Here is an 8,209-nt window from a genome sequence, read left to right on the forward strand (position 1 = left end):
TAAAATATAATTTGAGGTCAGCAAGTTCTATTTGCCCCTTTAATTCTTACATTTTTTTCACTCTTTCCTTTGTGATTCTAGAATATGTGGGCCTCCAAATGAATATTATTATTTTGTTTGGATCTATAAAATAAACTCTTTATTTGTTATAGCACAACTTATATTTCAAATGAAAAAATGTGATATGACTCTTGGGTCCATCACTCCATTAGAATTATTTACTCCATTCATATTAATTTTTGTTACAAATCTTACAAATGGGGGGGGGGCTTCTGGATATTTTGAGGCTGTATATTTGGTTTTCATAAATTGTTCTTGGAGGCCCAATAATCATTCCTGTCCATCTTTTAAGTGTCATATCTTCATCATCTTCAAGACCCCATCTAACTGTCCCATCTCCTATTCCTTTCTGATATTCTTCAATTTCTTCCAGAAGTAGGAAATTCCGAGGGACTTTCACTCCTGAGCCCATGGTCGCCTGCCATCTTGTGTCGCTGCTGTTCGGAGTCCCTACAAAATAAATTCTTTAAGAACATTTTTGGGCATGGCCAAAGTGGGAAATTTTTTTCCAATGAAAGTATGTTGGAGGGAGATGGGTAAGGATAGGATGGAGGGAAAGAAAGAAAGGAAGGAAAAAAAGGAAGAAAGGAAGAATAGAATAGAGGTCATTTAAGCATTTTTTTTAAATTGCTTCAAAGAGAGCAGAAGGAAGGCCAGAAAGAATCACTGACAGGTAGTATAGCTTTGAAATTATCATTTATATTGAAATTTAAGTGTAAATATGTACTTAAAAAGAAAAACAAGTTGTGCATAATAAAGTTTTAAAATTTCAGATATAATCCTCCTTGTCTATTCTAATATATCAGTGGATATGCTTATTTATTTGGTACTTAAATTCAGATTAAAAAAAATTTTAAATAAACTATTGATGGTTTGATTAGTAAAACTAATTAACTAAACTAAATAAAACTTTAAAAAAATCGATTCGGGTAGTATCCTCATTTTTATTACATTGCTTCAGTCCAACCAAGAGCGATGAATAATAGTCTTCCAATTATTTGTCACTATTTTTTTTGAGAGTGTTTTATAACTGTAATTATATATGTTTAGAGGATCTTGGCAGTTTGACTTAGCTATTTTATGGCTTTTATAGTTTTTTTTTTAAAAGCAGTTGGGGTTAAGTAATTTGCTCAAGGTTACACGGCCAGTTATTATTTCTGGGTGTGGTGCTGAGTATCTGAGCCTGGATTTTTGATCCAGGTCATCCCGACACTGGAGCCGGTGCTCTTACTCGCTGTGCTACCTGGCCGCCCCATATAGTTATTTTCAATGGGATTTCTTTTTCTGTTCTTTCATCTTGGTTTTTATTATTACATAGAAATACGGAAACTTTTGTAGATTTATTTCATGTCCCATTATTTTAATGAAGTTATTGTCTCATTTAGTTTCTTTGTTTATTCTCTGGGGTTTTCTAAGAAAACTATCATGGCACATATGATCCAGTTATACTAACCTCTTTGTTCCTTGAACAAGCACTTCTCAACTCCTCATTTTCACTGGTTGTCCCCATGACTGGGATGTTCTTCCTCCTCAACTGTGCCTCCTGATTCTTCTGGTTTCCTTCAAGACAGCTAATATTCCACCTTATGCAAGAAGTCTTTCCTACTCCCTCATGCCCTCCCTCCGAGATTCCTTTGCTCTCTCTATGTATTGTATGCACCTAGGTATTAACATATTGTCTCCCTTATTTAAACATGAACTCTTTGAGGGCAGGAACTATTTTTGTCTTTCTTTGTATCCCTGGTGCCTGTCACATAGTAAGCACTTAATAAATGTTTAATTGTTAACTGATTTTTTGTATAGTGAAGTGATGTCATCCCTTCTTGGGATGAAATCTTGGGCAATGTTTATGCCTTCAATTTCCTTCTCCTGTGTTTATTGCTATTAGCATTTTTAGCAGTATGTAAAATAATAATAACGTGAGAGGACATCTGTGTTTTACCACTCTCTTTACAAATTGTAAATCATAATAGATTTTGGTTTGGGGAATATATGTTTTATCATGCTAAAAATTGCCCTCCAGTGTCTAGGCCTTTAAAGTAGAAATGAGTGCTATATTTTGTCAAAGGCTTCTTCTGTAGCTATAAATACAATCTTGTAGTTTGGGTTGTTCCTTTTTAATGATTATGTTATTTTCTTAATGTTGAACCATCCTTGAATTGCTAGTATTAATCCAACTTGGTCATAGTGGATAATTTTTTCTAGGATTTTATTTTTAAATTTTACATTAATATTCATTAGGGAATTTGTCTATAGTTCTCTTAGGTAAATTAGGGCCATTTTTGTTTATAAAAGGGAGTTTGGTAGAATGCTAATTACTCTTTAAATATTTGATAGAATTAATTTTTAATTTCATCTGAAGCAGTAGTTCTTACCCCCACCCACCCCCCACACACTTTGGTAGTTCCCATGTGGTTTGTACAACTTTGTTTTTTGCAATTCTCTTTAAAAATTCTTGATTCTACTAGCATATAATTGTATATAGTAAGTTCTAATAATTCTTTTTATTTCTTGAACGAATGAATGAAAAAACATTTATTAAGTTCTATATGCCAAACACTGCAAGTACAAATATAAAAGGATAATAGTTCCTGCATTCAAGGAGCCTATATTCTAATATAGGAGAAAAAAAATATATATATATAGGAATTATGACCAAAAAGGGGCACTTTAGTCCTAAAATTTTCAGGGATAATGAGGGGTTGGGGAAATACATTGGCACACCTCTTCCAATAACAATGGCAAAGTTGATTTTATCAGAATTCCAGAACTGGAAAGGGTGGGAAAATTGAAAAAGGATAGTCACGTGGCATCCACATGATTGGCAAAGCTCTTGAACAAAGAGTAGGAAGAGAGGCGGAAAATGGTTGGGCTCTTCCTGAAATAATGGGTTGAGAGAATAAATAGATCATCAATAAGAATAGCAGGGTCTTCAGGGCAGAAATTCTAGAGATGAAAAGATTAAAATCTGTAGGGCATTGTCCTTGGTGTGGACATCAAGTTGGTTGATAAGGCTATTGAGAAAATGGCTGTGATGTCATTTTGTTCATTTTTTAATTGGAAATTTGATTGTCCTCTTTTAAAATTTTTCCCCTAGAGCACCTAAAGTTTTATCAGTCTTGTTAGTTCACCCCCCCCAAGAACCAGCTTTTAGTTTCATGATTTTTATAGTCTTTTTTCATTTTATCTTTTCCTCCTCTAGTTTCAAATTTTTCTTCTTTTGTGCTCACCTAGACTTTAATTTGTTGATTTTAGCTTTTAAAATTGCATATTCAGTTAATCAATATTCTATTTTTCTTAATTTTATAAATTCATATCTTTAGAGATACAATTTCCTCTATAAGAACTGCTTTAGTTGTATCCATGTAATTTTGGTATGTTGTCTCTCCATTATTGTGCATTGGCTTACCGGGTATCCAGAACTTAGTGTAGTTTTAAGTTGTTAAAGCTGCTTAAGCTGATTAAATTGCAAAAAGACTTTTGGAATACCTTGTATAGTTATTGTTTCTATAATTTGTTCATTGACCCACTGTGATAGTAATGGCAATTAAAGATTCCCCTGTATTGGCTTGGTTTTCAAATTGATTGTGTTAAAACCCAGAGTTTGTTAATCCCACCTGTGGGATGGGCTTGTTGATGTGAAAAGAAAGTCCTGAACTGGGAGGAGCCGGTGATGTAGATTTGGAGAGACACTAGAGAGAGGCGGAAGATCTTTTTGGAAGCAGCACCTCGTGGAGAGAGAGAGAGAGAGACTAAGAGAATTGCTGGTGGCCACTTTGAATTGCCCTGGACTTTAGAGACCTGCCCCCTGAGCTGCCAAGGACTGAGGAGACATGGCTGTTTTGCTGGTACTTTGTCTGTCTGTTTTGATGTTATTTTGCCAGATTTGTCCACTGGTGAAAGACTGTCCTGTTGAAGAAGTCCTGGAACCTGGCATTTGGTTAAGAAGCCCTGAGACTGTCCTGCAGACAGAGAGTGAATACTGTCCACTGATGAGGGACAGTGCTGTTGTTGCAGGGGTCTGGGAGCCTTTCTGTTGGTTCAGAAGCCCTGAAGAAGGATTTTCTTGTTGTATGTTTACAGAAATCCTGGGAGAGGGCTTTGCTAATGTGTTCAGGGGTTCTAGGACTGTTCTACAGACAAAGTACCAGCAAAACAGCCATGTCTCCTCAGTCCTTGGCAGCTCAGGGGGCAGGTCTCTAAAGTCCAGGGCAATTCAAAGCGGCCACCAGCAATTCTCTTAGTCTCTCTCTCTCTCTCTCTCCACGAGGTGCTGCTTCCAAAAAGATCTTCCGCCTCTCTCTAGTGTCTCTCCAAATCTACATCACCGGCTCCTCCCAGTTCAGGACTTTCTTTTCACATCAACAAGCCCATCCCACAGGTGGGATTAACAAACTCTGGGTTTTAACACAATCAATTTGAAAACCAAGCCAATACAGGGGAATCTTTAATTGCCATTACTATCACACCCACCCATGCATTATTCTGGTTTTTATTTCCTTTCTAGTTCTAGGATTTAATGTTCTCTGTTCTAAGTGAAACTCCTTCCATGTCTGACATTCCAGATCTCCTAATTTCTTGACTTTATACCAGCATATCCAAGTTTTATACTAGTCTTGACCTCCTATGTTCTGAGGTCCCTCTCAAATCTGACACTCTATATTCTATAACTGGGTTGTTAGAGAAGTAGATGGGACTTGAGCAGAGGCTTGCAGGCCTCTTGTCCAGAGACTGGTGAGGAGACCAGTTGAAGCAGAAAGATTTTATAAAAGGGGAATTTTCTCACTGAAACTTCCAGAGAATCTGAGGAGATCCCTCTCAGCCTAATTCAGCCTGGGTCCCTGCTGTGGAAAAGGCAGGAATGGGCCTCAGAGGTAGGAGGAAGACCTCTTTCAGAGTTACTAAAGCCTGAATTCCAAACCTTCAATGTTTCCCAGGGAAGAAATCCAACTACCTGGGAGAACTTTTCAGTGAAGTGAATTAAATAGCAAGTGAAGTACTCCACATTAACAAATCACCACTCAAATTTAGAAGGGATATCAGAGGCCATCTACTCCAACCCATATTGCAACAAAAATTTCTTGCTTCAACGACCCTAACCAGTGTTTGGTCATCCAGCCTCTAGCTGAAGACCTCCAATTATGGAGCTTCTTCAAGTGGCCTATTCAACTTTTAGATAGTTCTAATTGGGAGGAATCAAAAGCCAAAATCTGTCTCTGCATTTTCCACCCACTGTTTCTAGTTCTGCCCCCTGGGGTCAACCAGAATAAATTTGTCCCTCTTCTATATGATAGCTCTTCCAATACTTGATAATAACTATTATGTCCACCTCTTCCCCGCCCCCCCCCCGCCCCAGTTTTCTTTTCACAAGACTAAACATCAACAATTCCTTCAACCTATCTTTTAAGGCATATTTTCCAGTTCTCTCATCATCCTGGTTGCCCTCTGCTGGAAATATTCCAGTTTGTCTCTGTTTTTATTAAAATGTGGCACCCAGAATTGAACATAGTACTCCAGATGGGTAGGAGACCTTTCCTACTGTTTCTCAGTACAATCTAAAATCGTGTTAGCCATGCCACAAAATAGACTCAGATTGAGCTGAGAGACTACTTAGACCTATTTGCAGAACTTTATATTTATCCCGATTAGATTCCATTTTATTCAGTTTAGCCCATTGTCCTAGCTTGAGATCTTTTTTTTTTGGTTTTGATCTCAGTCAACCAACATATTCATTATTCCTCTGAGCTTTATGTCATCTGTAAATTTCACAAGCATGTCACTGTCACTTTCATCCAGGTCATGACAGAGGTGGTGAATAATAGAAGGCTATGGATTTGGTCCTTGGGGAACTCCATTACAGACCTCCTTCCTAGTTGAAATCAATCTATTATTGATTACTCTTTGAGTCCAGTCACTGAACCAGTTTCAAATCCACCTAATTGTACTATCATGTAACCTATTTCTCATCATATTTTCTACTAGGTTAGCATGAAATCTAAATCTACTTTCTTCCATTCTACCTATCTAGTTAGCCTGTTAAAAAAGGAAATGAGAGGGGCAGCTAGGTGGCACAGCAAATAGAGCACCAGTCCTAGGGTCAGGAGGACCTGGGTTCAAATCCAGTCTCAGACATTTAATATTCACTAGCTGTGTGACCTTGGGCAAGTCACCCAATTGCCCTGCCTTCCTCCCTCAAAAAAACAAAAAGGAAATGAGGTAAGTCTGGTATGAACAGTTCTTGATGACGTCATTCTGGGTTTGGGTTATCACTGTTTTCTTTTCTGAATACTCACGAACTATTTCCTAAAAGTGAATTGTGCCAGTAATATAAGTCAAGCTCACTAGTTTATAATCAACAGACTTCCATGCTTCCCTCTTTTTAAAAAGTGGGACATTGCCCCCGCAAATGCCCAGAAAAGATTGGCTGCTTCCAGGTACCAGAATGAACGGAGATCAGAAATCAGTTTTTGCCCAAGACAAGCAGGACTTTGTCCAGCATTTCTCCCAGATTGAAAAGATTCTGACAGAAGATGGGATGGAGCATCCTGAGGTGGGAGATGCCATAGCCAGGCTCAAGAAGGTCCTAGAATACAATGCCCTTGGGGGAAAATACAACCGAGGCTTATCAGTGCTCATGGTATTCCGGGAGCTGGTGGAACCCCGAAAGCAGAATGCTGACAGTCTACAGAGAGCACTAGCAGTGGGCTGGTGTGTGGAACTGCTCCAGGCTTTCTTCCTAGTAACAGATGACATCATGGATGCTTCTCTTACCCTCTGGGGACAGCCATGCTGGTATAAGAAGCCTGGCATTGGCTTGGATGCCATCAGTGATTCCATGTTGTTGGAAGCCTGTATCTACCGCCTCCTGAAGCATTACTGCCATGGGCAGCCCTATTACATGAACCTCATCAAACTCTTCCTATGGAGTACTTACCAGACTGAGATTGGCCAAACCCTCGATCTTATCACAGCCCCTCAGGGCAAGGTTGATCTTACCAGATTCACTGAGCAGAGATATAAGACCATTGTCAAATACAAGACAGCTTTCTACTCCTTCTACTTACCATTTGCTGCTGCTATGTACATGGCAGGCATAGATGGGGAGAAAGAACATGCCAATGCCAAGAACATCCTTCTGGACATGGGGGAATTTTTTCAGATTCAGGATGATTACCTTGACCTTTTTGGTGACCCCAGTGTGACTGGCAAGATTGGTACTGACATCCAGGACAACAAATGCAGCTGGCTGGTGGTGAAGTGCCTTCAGCAGGCATCATCTGAGCAAAGAAAGATGTTGGAGGAGACTTATGGACAGAAAGATCCAGAGAAGGTTGCCAAAGTGAAGGAACTGTATGAGAAACTTGAATTGCCTGCTCATTTCACCAAGTTTGAAGAGGAAAGTTACAGTAGACTGATGGGGCTCATTGAGAAGCATTCATCACCCCTTCCCCCATCTATCTAAATGGCAAAGAAGATCTACAAACGTCAGAAGTGACCAAGGAATTGGACATGCAGGGAAGGCAGGGCACACCATGTGTGAAGTTGGGAGAGGATGTACTCTCAATAAATTATGGCTCTTAAAAAAAAAAAAAGTGGGACATTTTTACCTCTCCATCCTGAGGTATATCTCTTGCTAAAGACCATTCAAATATCACTGAAAGCATCTTAGTGATCCCACCTACCAGTTCTCAAGTGCCTTAGATATGGCTCACCCAGTACTGAGGACTTGAACTCAATGAGGGAAAGAAGGTGCTGTTGGTAGTCTCCTCATGTCCAGAGGAGGAACCTTATTTGTCATCATTAATAAGATGTTCGAGTCCCTACTGCCAAAGTGGTATGAAAGGTCTCTAGAGACCTTCAGAGAGTTCATAATTTTTTTTTTGCTTTTATTTTTTTTGGAGGGCAATTGAGTGACTTGCCCAAGGTCACACGGCTAGCTTTTGTGTTAAGTGTCTGAGGCTGGATTTGAACTCAGGTCCTCCTGACTACAGGGCTGGTGCTCTATTCATTGCACCACCTAGCCACCCCTGAGAGTTCATAATTTAGATGGGAGAGACACACATAGGTGAAAGTCACTGTCTTATGTAGTGTGGTCTCAAAGAGATCTGCAGAAGCTCAGAGAAAAGAGACATTTACTATGGGTGGAGTG

At 39.2% G+C, this 8,209-nt stretch overlaps 1 pseudogene; it reads left to right on the plus strand.

Moving 5' to 3' along the window:
- The first annotated feature begins 6,454 nt into the window (after positions 1–6,454).
- Positions 6,455–7,540, plus strand: LOC138142494 (farnesyl pyrophosphate synthase pseudogene; annotated as a pseudogene).
- The last annotated feature ends 669 nt before the right edge of the window (positions 7,541–8,209 follow it).

The sequence above is a fragment of the Petaurus breviceps genome, unplaced genomic scaffold (assembly GCF_028583685.1).
Source record: "Petaurus breviceps papuanus isolate PSGF00001 unplaced genomic scaffold, PetGlider_PUasm1.0 90591, whole genome shotgun sequence".
NCBI classification, from domain to species: Eukaryota; Metazoa; Chordata; class Mammalia; order Diprotodontia; family Petauridae; genus Petaurus; species Petaurus breviceps.